The 21,275-nt window shown below is 38.5% G+C and overlaps 1 long non-coding RNA gene across 1 annotated transcript in view; it reads right to left on the bottom strand.

Moving 5' to 3' along the window:
• The window catches only part of LOC122800128, a 924,001-nt gene that overhangs the window by 150,574 nt on the left and 752,152 nt on the right, over positions 1-21,275 (bottom strand). Inside the window, exon 2 of the long non-coding RNA XR_006364536.1 lies at positions 11,687-11,801. This is a non-coding gene — a long non-coding RNA (uncharacterized LOC122800128). The remainder of the gene's footprint in view (positions 1-11,686; positions 11,802-21,275) is intronic.

The following is a 21,275-nucleotide window of genomic DNA, read 5'->3' as shown; positions in this document are numbered from 1 at the left end:
ATTTAATAAAGTACTTGTGAAACTATCTGGCATTTAATAAAGTACTTGTGAAACTATCTGGTGAGACAATCAGCAAAACCCACCCTTTTAAGTTAGGACATGATAAGGACATTATCTGACGATTCAAAATATTTCCTTGAATTTACAAAGAGAGCACCACTTAGTTTGGTCCTTTCCATGTTGGACAGTATAAAATCTGTTATACCAACAGACAGGGGTCATCATACTGAAACCTTCACAATACCATGCTTTTTTCTCAAACACCTTTATTGAATTATCACTTGTAACCTAGGCAAATTTACATTCATATGAAAGTAATCAAACTATATTAGCATAGCAAACATTATACTTTGCATATATATATATTGCTATGTATCATATAATATAAGCAATATTACATAAATTATTCAATTCCTGCTTTTTTAAACAAGAAACATTTTTATTAAACCATCACTTACTACATAGGCAATCGTGCATTTATATAAATGAAAACAAACCAGACAGACACAATCCTAGTCGCAGCCATTTTACATCACAAACCATACTGACACACTTAAAGTGGCAAATATTATACACCACTTATAAGCTACCCAATCTTTCTCACTCCAACATTACATAACTCATTTAAGTCCTATTGCCTTTTAGGCCTTTTCCTCCCTTGTATGTATTGTTCCCACAATTCCCATTTTTTTCCTATGTAGTTTGCTTCTACCCTTTTCTAAAGATCTCAATTCCAGTTGTTTTATCTCTGTTACTATATTCACTACTTCCAGTATAGTTGGTTTAGATTTTGATTTCCATTTTCTATTAATCGCTTTTTGAGCTTGGGCTGATGAATTATACATATTAATATGGTTAAGCACTGGTATATACACAAGATTTTCAAAGACTTTAACCGATATATTAAGGTGTTCCATGGATCTGTAAGTCTGTGGAGAAACTGGACTGGAAATCTTAGGAAGAGGGACTGAAGTGTTTTAAAGGAAATGGGTGGGGGGTCTGATCCTTGTGGATGGCGGCTAGTTGACAAGATAGATTAATGGGTCTTAGGAAAGAAAAAAGGACACAAGATGTAAGAATGATGGGTAAAGATGATCATTTTAGCTCTCTTCTACTGGTAGCAGTTTATAAAATCATCTCCTTTTTATCTTTTCATAGTGAAAAGCCAGAAATGATCAGGTTGTAGGATTGTTCATAGATTCATAGGTATATACCAGGCTAGTGACCGCCAGTGTCTCTATAAACCTAGCTGCGCAACACAACTCAAATGCATCCCCTTATAACATGCATGTCTTAATTGGGGAGGGGATGTTAGTTAGGAGGGGTATGTTAGAATGTTGCTAAAAAGTTATGTGGTGGCATATTATTTAGGGAATGTTTACTATTGGCCTCTGTCTATAAGAGGTATAGGGGTCAGCCTATGGATGAATTTGTGATTTCCCATCCAATGGCCAGTGTTACATTCAAATACAGTTAGGGATGGACTCTGCGTCTAATGGATGCTGAGCCTATACCAGAGCATGGGGATCCTCTGAGTCACATACCTGTCTCATAAGCATGTCTGTTTATGCCAGAAGAAAAGTTCATATCCCTGGATTTAGTGTTTATGGTGCTGCTTGTATTGTGGATGTCAAAAAGTTCTATCAAGGCTGGATCTAAGGATGCTTTTTATATCAAGCACAGACCACCTCTCAAGAACCTGTAGGAGAATGAGCATAGAGGTAGGGCTCCAAGACAATCTATATAGGACAATGTGATAATACCATGGATTCTGTTAGTGAGGAACTCTGTAGGCATTCCAACTGTTGCATATGTCTAGTCATGTACGTGCTGAAGGGGCATTGTACTCAATAATGGATCTGATAAGGGTTGAGTTTAGTGGTACTACAACTTTCTTAGACCTGGATGCCATACACTTACTGATAAGTTGGGTGATATAGAATGCTTTTCTTACTACCTTGGCCACGTGTTGATCAAAACCTAGATTACTGTCTACATATGTTCCCAGACCTCTAACTAATGGGTCAACTGTTAGGGGTATCTTATCAATGAAGTTATTTGCCTGGGTATGTTTTCCCAAAAGGCACTCTAATGTACTTCTTTGTACTTAATTTTAATCCATGGCTTTGGCACAAGTCATTTTTCCATATTAGACTCTCTTGCAGGATGCTGTTTCCATCGGTGGAATTATGATTGCCCCCAGTTTGCAGTCATTTTCTGTCTCGGTGAGCCAGAGGACCTTGATATTAGCTTTGACATCTGAAAGGTATATGCCAAACAAAAGTGGTCCCAGCATAAAGACCTGTGGTACTCCACTGGTGACCTGCCTTTTGGTGGAGGTGGTCTCACCAGTTCTGACTTACTGAGTCCTATCTGTGAGCCAGCTGGCAATCCAGTGAGTTGTGTAGGGATTTATGCCTAATTTGGTGTGTTTGCCCACAATACCTGAGTGGGGTACTGTGTAGAATGCCTTAGTCAGGTCTAGATAGACAGTAATATTTTCCTTTCATCCATTGCCTTGGTTAGCTTCTCAAAGAAGTCTACAAGGTTAAGTAGGCATAACCTTCCTTTGACAAAACCAAACCGGGATGGGACCAGTGTCTCTAGACTGCTAATGTCTTTGTTGATCATTTCCAAGATAATTAATTCCATGGCTTTGCATATTAGACCAGTCCATAGTTTCCAGGTTCAGTTGATGATCCACCCTTGTGAAGCTGAATAACTATTTCTGTCCTCCATTCCCTTGGTATGTAGCCTGATTTGAAGCTGTAGTTGAAAAGTCATTCAGGTGGTCCGATAGGTCATGATTCAGGCTATTTAGGAGGCAAGCTGAGATATTGTGAGGCTCCACTGAGGCTATGTTTTAGCTTTAGTGAGCAGGGCTATGACTTGATCCCTGCTGATAGTTGGGGAGGGGATTATGCTAGTAGGGGTTTCACAAAGGGTGGTAGGGGAGAGTGGGAAGTAAACTTTGAGCTAAATGTGTTGGCCAGCAGATTTGCTTTGTCACTCTAATCAGCGAATGTGGTACCTTTTACTACTAGTTCTGCACATTGTTGTGGTCAACTGGTAGTTCATCATCATTATCACTATCATCATCATCAACCCCCCTTTTCCCATGTTCTACATGGGATCAGGGTGTCTTGTTAACTGTCACCATCCTTCTTGATTCAATGCTACACTCTTGCCTTCTTTAACACTCCTGCCTGACTGTTGCAGATCTTCTCTCACACAATCCATCCGCCTCTTTGCTAGACATCTTCATTTCCTCTTGTCTTCTACATGTCTATCCCATATCTTCTTCACCATATTGTCTTCTGCTTTCCTGCATATGTGGCCAAACCACCTTAATCTGTTCTTTTTGATCTTTTCTGCAATTGGAGCTACTTTTCCTTCTGCTCTCCTCATTTCTTTGTCTGTCCCACAGTGTGCATTCTACCACCCATTTCCATCACCTCTAACTTCCTCAGCTGCTCTGCCTTTTACTGCCCAGGTTTCTCTACCATACAGTAGTACTGGTCTCACCACTGTTTTGTGCACCTTCCTATCCATCTTCTCTGGCATTCTTTTATCATACACTATCCCTGACACTCTGTGTCAGTTGGTTGCAGGCCCTCTGATTCTAGCTTTGACCTCATCATTTAGCCTTCCCTTCTCCTCGATCACCCCTCCCAGATACTCAAAGCTGTTAACCTGCTCCACTATCTTCCCTTCTATCTCAGTTCTTAGCTTCTTTTGATTTCCTCCATTTGTAGCCATTATCAATGTCTTACCTGTACTCAGTTTCATCCCATGTGTCTTCAGTTTTGGAATCCATTTCTCTATCCTTTGTAAAGTTCTTGCTCAGAGTTTGCCTCTAATCTACTGAGTCACTTTCCAGAAGCTGGTAGTGTGCCTCTGATGCCCTGTTTTTTTGCCATTGCAACTTTTTTCTTAGGCTCTTTTGTTAGTCAACCAGTATTCCTTCCTACCCTAGTCCATCTTTTCTTTCACCCCTTTTTTCCTGCACTCCTTCTTTCTTTTGATGACTTCCTGGACTTCAGAACTTCATCACCAGCTTTCCTTATGTACATTATTTTCATACCTGGCTCAGCCACATATCTGTTCTATAGTCCTCGCATATGCAGTTATGAGGTGCTGACATTTTTCTTCAACTCCACCTATTTTCTCCAACTCTTTGGGTGCTAGAGCCCTGAGTAATTCATTGAACTGTTATGCTTTCTCTCCAGTCAACTTCCAGGTCTTCCGTCTTGTTTCTGTTGACCTCAGAACCTTCTCTGACCACTGCCTGCAGTTGATTTTGGCAACCAGTGGTTTATGCTGTGAGCTGACTGTTTCACTAGGAATGACTTTGCAATCATTGATTCTACCTCAATGCTCATGCCTTATTAGGAGGAAATCTACCTGGGTTGCATGTTGGCCACTTTTGTGTGTGATCTTGTGACTGTATTTGTTTCTGAACAATGTGTTGGCTACCAGCAAGCCATTTGCCAGACAGAAGTCTAGAATAAACTCTCCTTGTTTATTCCTGTTTCCTCACCCATGTCGACTCAGGCAGTCCTCATATTCTGTTCTGTCAGTCTTGATATGTGTATTCAATCATCCATTATCAACAGCAATACATGTTGTCATCCTTAATCTAATAGGTCCTGCAACTGCTGTTTAAATTAACTCTTCTCTTCACTCTCACAGCCTTGCTATGGGGCATAGGCTTAGTGTGATGATGTGAGGTATTTCCAGCTATGCCAGGAAATGTAGGGCAGTGGATGTGTAACATATGCCAGCATAAAGAATTATATTTCATTTGTATATCAAACTGATTTGTACAGGTGTTTGTGTTGAAATTGTATTTGTAAAGTTGCTTGTGTTAAAAAATGTACCAACACTGGGTCCTGCTGGACAGAAAAGAAAAAATACCTGTATGTCAGACTGCATTTTAACTGTTGAAATGAATATATTGTAACAGAGTATACTGAAAAAGAGTATCTAACATTTCTGATTGCAGACAGAGACAAAATGTCTGTGAAAACCAGGACTAGGAATGTTACTGTATTGTCCTTAGGGGCAAACTAATTGTTACCCTGGAAGGGTGCAAGTTTTTGAAATAGTTATATATCTTCCAAATGCTATAATACATCTTAGCAAAGTTCTATGTGTGTGTATTATGACACATAGGTGTCAGATTCTGTTTCAGTTGCTAGTAAAGGGGGGAGTGTGGGAGCCAGAAGTCAGATGACCAGATGTGTGTGATATAATTCTGTAAGCCAGCGCTGAAATGATGTTTTAATACTAGATGAGGTAGAAGTTTCAGGGCAGACTGTTTTTGAAACCTGACAAAGAAGGAAGGCCACTCACTTACTTCATCTTGCCTTGCTTTATTAAATGAGTAGGAAACAGTAATTCTGTAGCTCAGACAGGAAAATATAGTGAGATTAGTTAAGTATTGTTTTTCTGTATCTGTGTGACTCTTCTCATTGGTGTTATTTTTAAGATTTCCTGTGATTATAACTCTGGTGTTTATTGTAAATAGATATTTAGTACATTCACATTCTTTCATTATTTATTATTAAATATATTTAAGCTTTTCATTGTGGCTGGTTTTTTAGAAAATATTTTAACCTTAGACAGTACTTATATTTATTAAGTGACACTGTGGCCACTCCTGAAAATCTTGCTGCATTAGTCAAACACTACCATTCATATCAGTATTAATTTTACTCAGTATAATTGGGTACCTTGTAAGAGCCTTAGGGTAGCTGGCTCTAAAGCATTCTGGTGGTGGTAGAACTACCTTATAGTCTAGGTATTACCTTTAAAACTGTGCCAGCCTTTCCCAGGTGTAAAAATCAAATCTCAAAGAGTGTGTGTATGAGTTACATGGAACAGGGACACAGAGCACTGGTTGCACAGAGAGGGCAGTGGAGGACTTGGCTTGGAACACTCAGCTGACGACTCAACTCTACAGCTTGCCAGTGGGGAGTCTTATGGGGACCCTGGAGATAGGGAGGGAAACCCAGCCCTTGGACTGAGTGTGCTCTCTGTGTGTGCTATTAAGGGAAATTGTGCTTGGTGCAGAGAACTGCATCTGAAAATATTGTGTGTATCTATTTTTGTTCAAAGTGAACTTTCCTCATCAGTGGCCATGGTGAGGATCGAGACTCCTTGACCACTGACCCTGAGCAGGGACATCACACTAAGAGGATGAATATTGTCCCATCGTTAGGCTGGAGTCTGATTGCCATAAGTCTGTCACTTTTTCTGACGACAACCCTCTCTCTTCTGAATTCTCTCATTTCACCACAAATCTCACACCATTTCTAGCCCATCCTCCTCCTGAGTAGCAGACTCTGGATCCCAATCCAAGTGATTTTGCTGCACTGCCCTTCCATCTCGTCTCTTGGATACATAGGATGCCCAGCCTCCTCTTTACCATCATGTCATCCACTTCCAAGCTCTGTCCTGCTAGTGAATATACACTGAGTGTAGCAATTTATAGTTCATGTTTGTGAGGTCGATTGGTTTTGCATCCAGTTTTGCTCAACAGAGCTATCCCAAGTAACCCAAGCTAGGCAACTGGATACCAACCAACCAGTAGCTTATTGACCCCAGGGCTGCTGGGCTTTATGGTGGGCACACGCTGGCCATAAGGAGCACATACACCACTCCCACTATTAGCATGGGTCTCTGGTATAGGTCAGAGTAGGCCGGATCCTCAACCCACTTATCACAGACAAACACCCATGCCAATTTGGCAACATTAGTCAACATGACTGAATCACCTAGAGCCATAGTTTACACTGTTGAGTGGCTGGATCTGCCACTGTATACAGTCTGTGATTCATGTTCTCTTATTTTGTAGATGCTGTGCACCACAGTGGATGCTCAAAGTGGTTGGTTTATACAACTCTTACCCCTATAGGGCACCATGTAGAGCATGTGCTGCTGCCCACGGCTCCATTCATTGGTGAGTCTGAGATGGAAACACTAAGCATGTTTTAGGAGGTGGGAGAAACTCCACAGAGACACAAGGAGAACAAGCAAACTCCAATCAAGCATTAGCCGGAGGTCAGGATTGAACATTTTACCTTGGAAGAGAATACTTTAACAATTATGCCCAATGGGTTTTTTAAACTAGCTAGTTGTCAAGAAGAAAAGATGAAAATGGAGGACTCAAGTTCAGAGTTATTATAGAGTCCTTTATTTTACTGACAAAACATCTGATTGGAATATTCTGCATATTCTGTCTGGTCACCTATCTAATGAATATCCAGAACAGCTTTAAATGTCCCATGAGCACAGACCATTCCTGGTGTTGCTAGATGTGTCTATCTTAAGGTTAAGGTTGCTAACCCATCAGTCTTATAACATTTTGTTGCTAAGACTGTAAGGAAATTAAATAATTAAACTGTAGTAATGAAGGCAGACAGATTCATGTCATTTTAGTAGGTCTATTTTAACATCAGGTTAACTGAAACATCAACTCAGACTTCGATTAAGCAGCACTGGTCAAATTCAGCCTTAAGAACACCAAATTACTGAGCAAGCTTTGCCAGGTAAGTTTATTTATTTTTTTGTTAAATCTTATTCATATTTTCTTTTGCCATAAAAGGATTGATATATAAATATTTGTAATTTCATTTCAGAGATTCTTAACTAGATGGTATTCAGAATATTAAGTCACAAAAAAAAAAACATAATTCACTTTGCTGATAACATTGGGGCACATTATATCTAAAAACACAGCTTTTGTTCCTGCAAAAACTGAAAATTATTTCTGGAAACTGGAACACAAAGGAGATGAGAAATGCTGAGAATTCTAAATATTTAAACAATGTAATGAACGCCATTACTTCAAGGATATAGAATGGAATGACTAATATTAGAATATATCATATCTATCTATCTATCTATCTATCTATCTATCTATCTATCTATCTATCTATCTATCTATCTATCTATCATCTATCTATCTATCTATCTATGCATGGGAGTGTGTGTGTATGTATAGGGTCTATATTATAACATTGAAATCTGCAAAGATCGAATGTCATAATATTGGACCCTAAACACCGAAATCCACAAACATCGAACAGTTAGAATAGTGATTTATTTTTCCCAGGGGAAAAGATTGCTATTCCGAGAAACATACACACAACAAAAACACACAGAAAAAACAGCAATCCACACACATACACTTAAAATCCTACACCTAAACTAAACTTTACATACCCTACTAGCTATCCACTTACGTTAACCCAACCCTAACCCTAAGGTCCGTCACTATCGCACACTCACCTCACCCGTGCCCTAACCCTAACTCACCTAACCCACCCCCAACCCTAACCTACACACAACCGCACACTTACCTGACCCACTCCCTAACCCTAACTCACCTAACCCGCCCCTAACACTAACCTACACACAATCGCACACTTACCTGAACCCGACCCGTAATGTTCCAACATATCAAACACTGAAAACAGCGAAGCCACAGCAACGGCCCACCAAATTCTTTCCCTGCGAAAGAATTTGGTGTCCTGCACCTTCATTGTTTTCAGCATTCGACAAAACTGGTTCGATATTATAACATTCAAACTTTATAAAATTCGATGTTATAATATAGACTCTATGTATAAACACGTCATAATGCATGCATGTTTTGATTTTTACTGTACTAATAATGTATATATTCTGTATAATGCAGTGCTTGTATAATGGTATAGTATTTCTTCATTTTTAAATGTCACCATACTGTAAAATAATTTTCTCTTCCTATCTTTGTGCAATTGCCATAAAGCATGGATGAAAAAGGCCCTTAGCTCACTCCAACTTTGCGATCAGTAATTAAGAAATAAACATTCACTTAAATGCCACAAATCGAATAGTTAATTTTTTCCACGTTTTTGTTTAAAAACTGCACCCTCTTGGATGGTGAACTATTGGCCAGATTCAATAAAGCCTTTAATAGTAGCACACCATTTTGGATTCAGTGTCTCTACACGGTGTGTAGAGCCATGCACAATAAACACTGTGGCATGCAAATTACAGCATAAACAGCTGAATTCTATGCTAATCAACCAATCCAGGATGGAGGAGCTATTCAACAAGCTATAAAGCAACTGTGAAGACTAACTACTGTTTTTTCCTGTGAATTCCAAAATCTATCGGAATACAGCCACAGAAAGGAGTCTACACAGAAACAATGTTAAGGGCTGCTGTTGCTTTAATTCAGGTGTATGTGCACCAGGCTGAAGTGTGTGCTGCTGCTGCTGCTGCTAATAGACCAAGGCCAAGAAGGAGAAGAGTTTTCAGACCCTGGGTAACTTATCACAATCAACATGATGTAGAAATTATAGAGCGCTACAGGGTGGATAGGGACACACTACAGGAACTCTGCAACCTCTGTCATCATCAACTCTGAGCCAGGGCAAACTAATGGGAACCCATGCCAATGGAGACAAAGGTATGTGTTACCACATAGAATTGTAGCTACAGGTAACTTTCAGAGACAAACAGGAGGACATACTGGGGGTGTCACAGGCATCAGCATCCAGGATCCTCCATCAATTCTTGAATGCTATGCTCCAACATGCTAGTGACGACATATATTTTCTCCATACTCCTGTGGATAGGGTTTGAAATATATAGGAGTTCTACCCTGTAGCACACTACCCTGAAATACTGAGTACCATAGATTGCATGCATGTAGATATTAAGGCACCACCCAAGAAACAGGGAAGGCTCTACATTATCAGAATGGGCTTTCACTCTATTAACTGCCAAGTTATATGTAATGCCGAGAGAATCATCTTGAATGTGTGGGCTGGCAGTCCTGGCAGTTGCTGTGGCTCACATACCTGGCACACTTCCCAAGCTGCATCAGATGTTCACTGGGGGGATACCCCACAGAGTCATTTACTGGGGGATGCAGGTTATGCACTGGAAGTGTGGCTGATGACACCCATCAGAAATGCACACACACACACACACACACACACACACACACACACACACACACACACACACACACACACACACACACACACACACACACACACACACACACACACACACACACACACACACACTGAAGAATGCCATAATGAGGCACACAGTCAAACCAGAAATATCATAGAGCATGTGTTTGGGCTGGTGGTGACACAGTTCCTGTGCCTAGATACATCTGGGGAAGCCCTGCAGTACAATCCAGGGACATGTACTGAAATATTCACAGTGTGTGCCATGCAACACAACATCATCCTGAGAAAACACCTTCAGCAGGGTCAACAAGGTGAAGGAGCACATATCCAGTGGTGGTTTGTGCCATTGGACTGCAGGGCTGCAGCCCCCCCCCAGCTGTGAAGAAAGAAAAAACATTTAAAAAATATAAATATTTATAAATTATTTAAATTTGTATTACTATACTACTGGCTGGCTGCTTTGCTTAGCTGCAAGTCCGTCTGACTCGCTAATAAGTCCTGGAACTTGAACTGCACATGCTCGGCAAGTTCCAGGTTTAAAAAAACCCCTCATTTTCTGTAAATCCGGACTGCTGTAAAAGCAATCCAGATTAAGGAGAGAAGCCATCAGTGTGATGCCCAGAAGTCTATGCAGTTTAATTGCACAGTAAAGTGGAAGGGGATCAGACTGCCACGTCCGCAGTCACATACGTGATGTGGATGGCTGGATGGCTACTGATTGGTTCTCGCTCTCTTCCCACACTTTGCATACTGGGAAAAAGAGAGCAAGAAATTGTCAGTAGTAGTAGTAATACTTTGGTGGAGTTCAGAACTTCGCTGATCGGACAGTCATGGACGGACAGTATTTTTTAACAAATTTGTGGGGTAGGTGTCCTTGTCCTGTGTTTTCTTTTACTGTTGTTTTTTAAATGCTACAAATTGGTTACATGGCTAAAAAACATTTTTTTCTGCACTGACTAATGTGCCCTACCCATCTTTCAATAAGCTGATCAACACAAGCTCAACTCTGTATTTTTTAAAAATTTGAGAGAAATGAATACAGGAGAAAAATGGGTAAAAAAAGAATGAAGAACTAAAACTACTCAGGCACTCTTCCATATTACATTTTAATGCTGCCCCACACCCAAAGAATTATAGACCTCACAAGTTCAGTAAGCTGAACAGCACCTTACCAAAATGAAGATTCCAAAAATACAATATTTGTGAAGGGTACACTGGTTTTGCATAAACATCAGAAATACTCTGTCCATCCCAGATATTGGACTGCAGTACTGCAAATCCTGCATGCATTTTCAGACTTTGCCTGACAATGAGTGCTCATCGCAAAACTTAAAGTGTGTTTTATTTGATACATGTTGTGCATCAATATATTCTCCTTATTTCCATCTTTAACCCTCCAAAATACAAGCAGATGTTCATGCAATTCATTTGTCATAATCAAATACTCTATCTTTAACACTGGGTAACTTTCTTCTAGTATCAAATGCTGAAAAAAGATGTCAGTCAAAGAAAAACTGAAACTGTAAACAAGGACTAATAAACTACAAATCCTACTGGAGTTCCAAAATGGCTGCCATCCTATAAGCAGTGTTTTCACAGAGCTCTGCCACTCTCCTAAAATCTAACAGCTAATTTAAAGGATTGAAGCTCTTTTCAAAACATAATAATTCTACAGAAGATTGAAGAAGCTTACCCACTGTGCTTACCAACATTTTGAGAGGGAGAGAGAGGATCTATTGGAAAGGATTGTGCCTGATCTGTCGGTCTCTTCTACTACTAGTCCGGACTACATGTGCTCTAGGCCTTGGAGGCCCTCCACTCCTGTGAAGAAAAAAGTCAGTGTAAAGATACTAAACCATGTCGAAAGAACTGGATCACATGGAAACTCAAACCACTAAAGCAAAATTTTCAACTATTGCCTCCCCAGAAAAAGAAGTAACCACAAAAAGGGCAAGAACTACTAAACAACAAGAGACACCTAAGGTAACACCAGCAACATCAAAAGAGAAATCTGACTCAAACTACATGGAAGAACTAAAGATTGCTCTACTACCCATTCAAACAGCAATTCAAGGCCTCTCACATCAGCTTAAATAATTTAATGAATCCATAGACAGAATCTTAACCAGAATGGACAAAACAGAAGCAAGGATGCTGGAAAATGAGATTAAAATGGATCAGATACAAAAAGAACAAATTAATAATGACACAAACATAAAGATCATACAACAGAAATTAATTGATCTCGAAGCCAGATCCAGACGTAACAACCTTATCATTAGAGGCATCCCAGAAAGTATAACACAAACAGACTTATTAGAAAGCATCGCTGAAATTTTTTCTATTTTCCTGGATAAAGAACCTCTCTCAGATAAAATAATTATTGAACGTGCACACAGAGCCCTAAGACCAGCAAGAGACAATACCAATCCAAGACCAGTATATGTTAAGATCCTAAACTACCAACATGTGAATAAGTTAACAGTTGCATCAAAAAAACAGAAATTCATACTATGGAAAAGCTCAAAAATATCCCTCTCTTCTGATCTTCCAACCCCAATCAAACAAGAGAGACAGAAACTAGCTCCTTTCTGCGCCTACTTGATTAAAAAGCAAATCAGATTCCAAATGAGGTATCCTAATACCCTCAACTTTACTCACCAAGGGGTTCAACTATCAGCACATAACTATGACGAAGCAGTGGTTATTTTTGAAAAAACATTTAGAGTGTCTGGACAAAGCAACACTAAAGGCTTAGCTGTTATTTTTAATATCCTAAATGTGCTATTGCAAGATACAAAATCATTAGCAACCTTGAGTAATGTAAAGTACTTTGTCAGTCTTATTTCATAGCTCGCAAACTGAAAGTCCAACATAAATTGCTGAATGTTTGATTAAAAAAGGCAGTTCTTGAAAAAGAACATCTACAGCATGTGCTCTTAGAAATAAAAGAAGAGGAGATCTCTGAATAACATATTTACGAAGAGTTTGAACAGTTTCAGGCTCATAAACATACCTGACTAACTGACTGGCTGACTTTCCCTGGTTCTCCCATGTCTAGCGACAGCTACGGAGGATTCGCAACCTACGAGACAGTCCCTGGATAAATCCTTGTTCTACAGGCCTGTTAGACAAGTCTCTCAGACCTCCGACGCTTCAGTGACCCTCAACATTCCCTTGATGCAAAGGGCTTTTAAAGGCGCAGCACCTTTTAGCGCTTTCTCGGCGATTTAAAAACTTCCAGATATCTTCAGCCTTCGGAGTGCGGGCCAGCCGAATCAGCAGAAGCTCCCAACAATCACGATCAATCTGGGAAAGTATACGCAAAAGTTTACAAGATCTAACCCACATTGGAAGATTTCCTACTAAAAGAAGAAACCTTCGAAGGATGTAACTCTGGATGACTGCAGCGTGCATTTCACGCAGGTTAGTACTGCTTGCCCAGAAGCTGTACGCTTCTTCCAATCTATCTGAAAAAGTCCTGTATATTAGTTGGCGACCAAATGTCTATATGTGCACCTACAAATACTGGCTAATTATATGCACTTGCCTATTCTAGTTTTGGTTGCATTTGTGACTGATTATTTTAGTTCAGATACAAAAATATATCCCTGGTTTGGTTTGTGGTGCTTTAGTCTGAGCATATAGACAGAGGCAGCTACCTGTCAAACTGATGATAAACAAGAGAATAAGAAATTTTTCACTTTCTAAGAAACTGGCTGCATTGTTAAAAACCATAGCTTTGGTCTGAATATACAGCACTCAGTGACAAATTACCTAAATGAAAAAAAAAGCAGAATTTACGCATGCACCTACACAACCAATAAAGCTCAGCAAGTCTGCATGGAGTCTGCCTTATTGTTTATACTGAGCAATCTGGACATTATTTACAAAGTATAAATACGGCAAGCATGGAGAAGTAAACTAAAGATATTATATGTTTGATTTACGTGATATATCCTCAGATTACACCTTGACCTTATGTATCTATGACTTGGGCACTCACAAATGAGCTCCCAAGGTCATCTCAATGTATTTAATGCTTTTAATGTTGAGAGGTGTTTGACTCTGTTGTATAAAACAGTTCTTCATTTTTTAACTTCCAACAGGATAAGTACTTTCAGGGATGCCTGTAGTGCTTTCAGAACTATACTATGTGTGTAAAAAATGCATGTTGAATGCATAGTTTCTAGAACATTCTGAATGAAATTGGACATTGTTTTTGTGAAATTCAGTACAAACACCATTTGTTCATGCTAACACTTACAAGCTGGCTAACATGAACATCTGAACCTTGTCCGACAGTCTTGTTCCAGATACAACCTACTTGTTTACTCTCCTTGACAAGAACTGAAGGCAGAATTCACATGTCATAGCGGACGACCTTTCCTTGAGGAAATATGACATGCCTAGGTGTTATTCTTAATGCTGAATAATGAAACAATTACCTCAGTAAATAATTGAATTTCAGAAATGTACAACCCTAGTAAGATGGTAAAAGAACTAAATAGAATTATAGACATTTATGTATGGGAAATGTATTTATCAAGGGGGTTCAGACAATTACAGTGCAGGCTTCCCTTTTCTGATACTATATTGTAACTCAGTGCATTAGAAGCAGCTGAGATCTGTTCCTGCACACGCAAATCATCAGAATGGGCTGTGGAATTGATAATGAATAACTGAGGGAATCCAGTGAGGTTCACCCAACTGAGTTGGGTTAGGAGGTCACCACTACATAGGAGAGCCTGAGAGGACTTTTTTTTTTTTTTTTTTTTTTTGGAGATTAATTCCCTTCAGGATTTATAACAGCTCCTGGTCATCTAAAAGACTAGATATTTTCTCGTTAAACAAAGGGATAGTGAGATGTCCAGGTAATGGAGAGGAGGTAATTGAGCTTTTCACTCTCCTTAAACACCCTTTGATTCTGCAGGATGAGGCACTGGTAGATAATTACACAGGATTAATCTTTATGGATATACATAAGTTTGCTAGCTGGGATACACTTTCGTGAAGCGAGTCATCATTAAAGATGCCAGAATTTATGGCACTGACCTTTGGTCACCAGGCTAATTGCCTAACTATACATAGACCCTAAATGGGGAAGTCCCCCCCCCCTCACACATTTAATGAGATCTTCACTCAAGACTCGCACAACCTTAATTAACAAGTTACAACAGCCTCCTATGAGATATGAACAGTTATTTTCTAAATATGTAACTCTGCATCCTTGTACCTTTATTTGGCAGAGTTTTTAACTTTGTGCTAAACACTGCATGGGCTTTGCTATGCATTTTGGTGTATGGAGTTTTAGAAAGTTCTATCTGGGAACAATATTTTTCCCTTATTTGGTGATTCCAAGACCACCGTGCATTATTTTCCCAGACCCTTCCGGGCTTAGGGGGAGGTGGATAGGCACCGGGTTTAAGCGGGAAGGATTTATCATACTTGCCCTCATGCTCATAATACAGTGTGTCAATAATATACAGTGTTGTTTCTATTCTTCAAGTTATTCCCTAGAGCTTAATGTACTTATCTCACCTAGATGTTGTGGAACATAGAATCATGGAACATTAAGGGATTACAATCACCTAAAAAAAAAAAACTGCTTATGCATTTAACCTTGAAATCTTCCTCTAATATTACCTTTCTTCAGGAGACTCATCTGCTGAACCAGCAATGGGAACAAGAAAAATCGAGACCCTGGATCCAAAGGATCATAGCGTCAGAAGGCACTACGAATAGTTCAGTGGCCATTATTATTAAAAACAATTTTGGCTCGGCTATAGAAAAGGTGGGGTCAGATGAGGAGGGTAGGTGGTGTTACTTCACTACAAAACACCCTTTATTAGTTAAACCTATTCTCATTATAAACATATATGCCCCCTGTACCTCCCAACAAATTTTCCTCACGAAATTGTACAACCTCATCACCCTATTTCCTAACCATTACTATATTGTAGGAGGAGATTGGAATTCAGTACAGGACCCCAAAACAGACAGATCAAATCCCAAAGCGAGATTTAACTACTTAACCCACAAAGCCATCATCGAATTGAAAGAAGACTTCAACTTATTTGACCCGCACATATTTTCGGACCCGGTTCAGAAAAAGAAAAATTACACTTTCTTCTCTAGCTGTGCCAAAAGCTGGTCTAGACTGGACTTTTTCCTTATATCCCTGGTATTTTATAACATGGACATCTCTTTTACCCGATCTCTGAGAACACTTTCAGATCACTCGAAGATCTCTATAAGTATTCACCAACATAGTAAGGTCCCATCAATCAGAACAGATATCTGCTGGAAGTTGAACCCTAACCTTCTGGGGAGAGAGGAAATAAAATCTCTAATTAATGAATATCTGGATTGCTTTCTTCAATCAAAGGACTCCTTCCAATCTCCCATAGACTGTGAATGGGCCGCAGTTAAGTCAATGATTAGGGGGCTATTGATAAACAAAGCCGCATATTATAAAAATCTTCGGAACAAAAAAGAACGGGAATTGACTGCCCAGCTTCATAAAGCAGAAATAGAGTCCCAAGTGAATCACACTACACTGCTGGAAGAATGTATAATCCAGCTACAAAAAGAACTAATCTCCTTACAAGCTGATAACTTGAGTTTACATGAGACTAAATCCTTGGCCTTATACGCAGATGTAATACATAATCCCTCTAGATTTCTGGCCAGAGTGATCAACCTAACTAAACCCTCTACTTTTATACCTGAAATACAATTCCAAGGCAAGGATTACCATAAACCTATATCTTCTCCCAAACCTATGGGCCCTCTGAGAGCATGATTGATGAAACAAAAATACAATCTTTTCTTAATAGCCTAACTTTTTCCAAACTAACAGAGAGACAAAATAAATTCCTAGAGAGAGATATTAATACACAAGAAATTATTTCTGTCATCAAAAACCTTAAACTCAACAAATCCCCCAGCCCAGATGGGTTTACGGCAGAATTTTATAAAGCTTTTAATATGAAAATTTCCAAAATCTTAAAGGTATTGTTTAATTATATTATCTCCAGTGGGTTTAAAGATATCCATTTGAACGCCTCTAGAACTATTATCATCCACAAGCATAATACAGACCCAAAAAACCCTGGGAACTACAGACCCATTTCCATGATTAACTTAGACATGAAAATTCTAGCCACGATCCTGGCTAATAGGCTTAAAGCCGTTATCTCATATATTATTTCCCCCGAACAATCGGGTTTTATTCCATGTAGACAAACTAATGATCAGACCTTACTTTTAGAAGCAATGATACATCATTCTAACCTAAAAAAACACCCGATATATGCTTTAGTAGTAGATGCATCGAAGGCGTTCGATCGACTAAGCACTAAATTCTTATTTGCTGTTTTACCATACTTCAACATCCCAATCGCTTTTATAAACAAATTAAAAACTCTCTATTCTACAGCATATACCACCATACAAATCAATAAACATGTATCTAACAGAATCAAAATTGTCAATGGAGTCAGGCAAGGTTGCCCTCTTTCCCCTCTCCTCTTCAACTTATATATGGAACCATTATTCATACTTATTAAACAAGCTACCTTTCACCATCCCCCTAATATATATAACTTAAAGATTTCCCTATCGGCATACGCGAATGACCTGGACATATATTTCACCCTGCCCATCTCTGACCCAATTAAAATACTTTCTTCTATCAAAATATTCTCTAACCTAGCAAACTATAAGCTTAATAGGGAAAAATCCTTAGTACTCCCTTTAAACATTCACTCGAGGTTGCCTAACATTACATCAAGTACAGAGATCAAATTCAAAGATCAACTACAATACTTAGGTATTCAATTTTCGCAAGGTAATCACAGTTACTATCAAGACAATGTAGTCAGGTACTGGTCAAACGTTCAAAATGATATCATAAGATGGTCTAAACTCAAGCTCCCTTTTTTGGCCAGAACAACAGTGATTAAAATGAACATTCTTCCTAGGCTTCTGTACCTATTTCAGGCAACTACTAACACTCTGCATAACAATTTTTTTAAAAAAAATTATAACAGCTATTTCTAAATTTATCTGGGCCCCCAAATCGGTTAGGATTAGCTATTCAAAGCTTATCTATCCTAAGGAGCAGGGGGGTTTGGGCCTACCTGACTTTAAAACCTATTATGAGATTATTAACGCCAGTAGAATATTGAAAATAGCATCCTACAATAAGAACAAACCGTCATGGACCCCACCATGGATGTCTCTTTATAATAACTATATTAAAACATTAAAATTCAACCCTGCTGCTCTCCCATTTTTAAGTGAAGCTAACTTAGGGATCCTAAAACATACAAAAAACATACTATTTAGTATAAAATCCCTGCAGGCACTCTTTAAATCTCTGAACCTTTCACACTCGTTTTTTATTTTACAACCACTTCATCTAAACCCTAATCTTAAGTTAAATGGGCACATGCTAAACTTGGAGCAATACCCCCTTCTGTTAAATACCTCTATCTTGGATCTTTTCCCCTTTAGACATCAATCAATATCTGACATAAGAACTAGTCTCGATTTGCCATACAAGTACTTAATGATACTACGTCAAATTAGAGAACTAGTAAGAAAATTCCTAGAACACCCACTAGCTTCGGACAATGATATCTTAACATGTAAAACACTAATGAATCTCCTGCTCAGCGAAAAAAAAATGACCTCAAATGTATACAAAGTCATCATGACACTTAGATACCAGAATAAACTAAATGTTGCGAAACTTTGGTCAAGGATCAACCCTGATCTTAACCAAAACCAATTCGCTAAGGCTATAAACCTAAGCTCTAAATCTATTCCCTTCAAGAAGCTGAAATACACTCAAATGATGATTATGAACAATGCGTATTTTACCCCTACGATTCTTAACAAAATCTTCCCTAATCTATCCCCTAAATGTAAATATTGCCCGGACCAATCGGACGATATCCTTCACTCATTTTGGAGTTGCAAATGTTCCTACAAGTTATGGTGTGCCTTGAGGGTGATTCTTGAAATAATTGGATGTGAAAAATCCACCCTTTCATGGGAATTTACCATTCTTCATATCCCCCCCCCCCGGGATTATCAGAAAGAAAATGCAAGGTACTGATTCCTATTTTTATGTTAATCAAATATTACATCTCCTTGAATTGGAAAAACAGACACTCCCTCTCATGGGAAGGTTTTAAACACATAGCTATAAATTACCTCAAGGCCATAAATTCCTGTTCCACAATATTAAGCACAAACCAGTTATTAAGGAATTTTGGGAAATACTATCTGAACATATACTTAAATAACTACTGCTATTTTACAGATACCATTAGTCCTTATCACGCTGTAATTGAATTCTATAGGAATTGCTGTGGGAGTGATATGATTTGTATATAGTTGTCGTTTTGATGTATTTATCCTATACACAGCTGCATAATGTATATTCTCATTTTGCTGCATTCTCTGTCATGGTTTTTGTTTGTCATGTATGTTTGAAAATTTGCAATAAAAAAGAATTCTTTAAAAAAAAAACTACAAATCCAGTACAGATTTGAATGACTTATAAAATAAACAACTTGCCAGAGGACGCAGGATTTGAACTGATTGTCTGAAAACTGAAGATTTCGACTGGGTGAAGTACAGACAGCATTTACAAACAAATTGGAATACTTGCACTGGGATTAAAAGCATTAGTGTCATCCACAAAGTATACTGGGTAATCAGAAGTTTGGGTACAACAAGCAGTCAATACCTGTCATCAAAATCTTTATGATTTTTGTAGTGCCAAGCAAGGACCATCCTGATGCATTTATGCACAACAAGGCAGTTTTTTTTTACAATCTGTGTCGCTAAAGTAAATTGTTGTGTCTGTGCGTGTTTGTGTATGTGTGTGTGTGTGTGTGTGTGTGTGTGTGTGTGTGTGTGGGGGGGTTAGAATAACAGACTCCTGGTGCAATTAGACAGTCGTTTTGTTTTATTATACAAAAACACTACAGCTTGTAACATTGTATGCAATCACTGTATGTAAATTGAGAGGAAAACAAATTATGAACTGCTCCCACAGCATGTAATGCAAGTAAAATGTATACTGGGAAATGCCTTAATGCACTGAACACCCAATATGCATAGCTGGAACATCAGTGGGGAAAATTTAAGGCTGTAAACTGCTAACAAATCTAATAGGTTTGATTCCCATACCCTCCAAGTCCTTGTGCATATTACAGTTTTTTCCAAATTATCTAACCAGTTTTCCCATTCCTTTCTTGTGAGAGCAATATGTGCTTATCTGGTTAATAAGTATAAATTATCTCGCATGCTGTGAAACAGACACCATTGAAATATTTCACATGCTTTTAATAAGTATCACGGAACACAGGGACTCGTACATTAGAAGTTATGTATTGCACCAACTCAAATTTAAGTATTATGATTCCTCAAAGGTCAAAGTTTACATTAAGCTGTAGAGAATAGTGTCTATAGTGTTGACTGTCTTACTATTCCTACAGGATTAAACTGAAGAAACTGCCATTGGAAAATTACTTTCAAAGTCTTTGAAAAAAAAACAATGCTTGTCTACACAATGGTGGGCTCCATTGCTTTTAGTTGGAACTTGGAAGTAAGACACCATACTGACAGAAAGTTGTGCAAAGAAGGCTACTAAGTAGAAAACTGTGTGAAAAACACTTCACTTGTGTGAAAACTGGGAATCTGCTGCATGGATGAAATCCAGAAATTATTTTATTAAAGGGTTGTAGAGAGCAGAGCATCTTGCATTTGATGTGGGTATGAGAGCAAAGTCTCACACAAGACATCTGACATCTTCAACTTTGTGTGAATGATATTTTACTCTGCTTTATAAAAAAAAGCATTTGCACAGCTGTTCTATGTACTCATGTCCTAAAATTATTATACTGTTGATGTTTGAGTTTATAAATGAACTGTGACTATTTCCAGTTATTTAGTTACAGCTGTGCCTGTTTGTTATCATGCTGATGTTGCTATAAGCATTCTGAAAGCTATTGAGTTATGTTTTTGACTTCAGACTGATAGACATTCTCAGAATTTCTTGTTTGTAGAATAATAATTTCATCAATGTTTTGCTCAGTCTATTCAATACAGTTTAATCTGGTATTTCTGTCTAAATGACCTTGAGTCCCTACTATAGCTGATCTGTTACAGTTATGAAATAGTCTTTAAGTTTAATGACAACATTGAAAATTAGAAACTGTTATAACAATATTTACCAACTCAATTTGTTTGGGGAATTAATGACTCTGCAGCCTT

Source organism: Protopterus annectens, chromosome 4.part0, assembly GCF_019279795.1.
Source record: "Protopterus annectens isolate FY-2018-M chromosome 4.part0, PAN1.0, whole genome shotgun sequence".
NCBI lineage: Eukaryota > Metazoa > Chordata > Ceratodontiformes > Protopteridae > Protopterus > Protopterus annectens.
The sequence above is the reverse complement of the archived record's forward strand: the minus strand, read 5'-3'. Positions and strand labels throughout refer to the sequence as shown.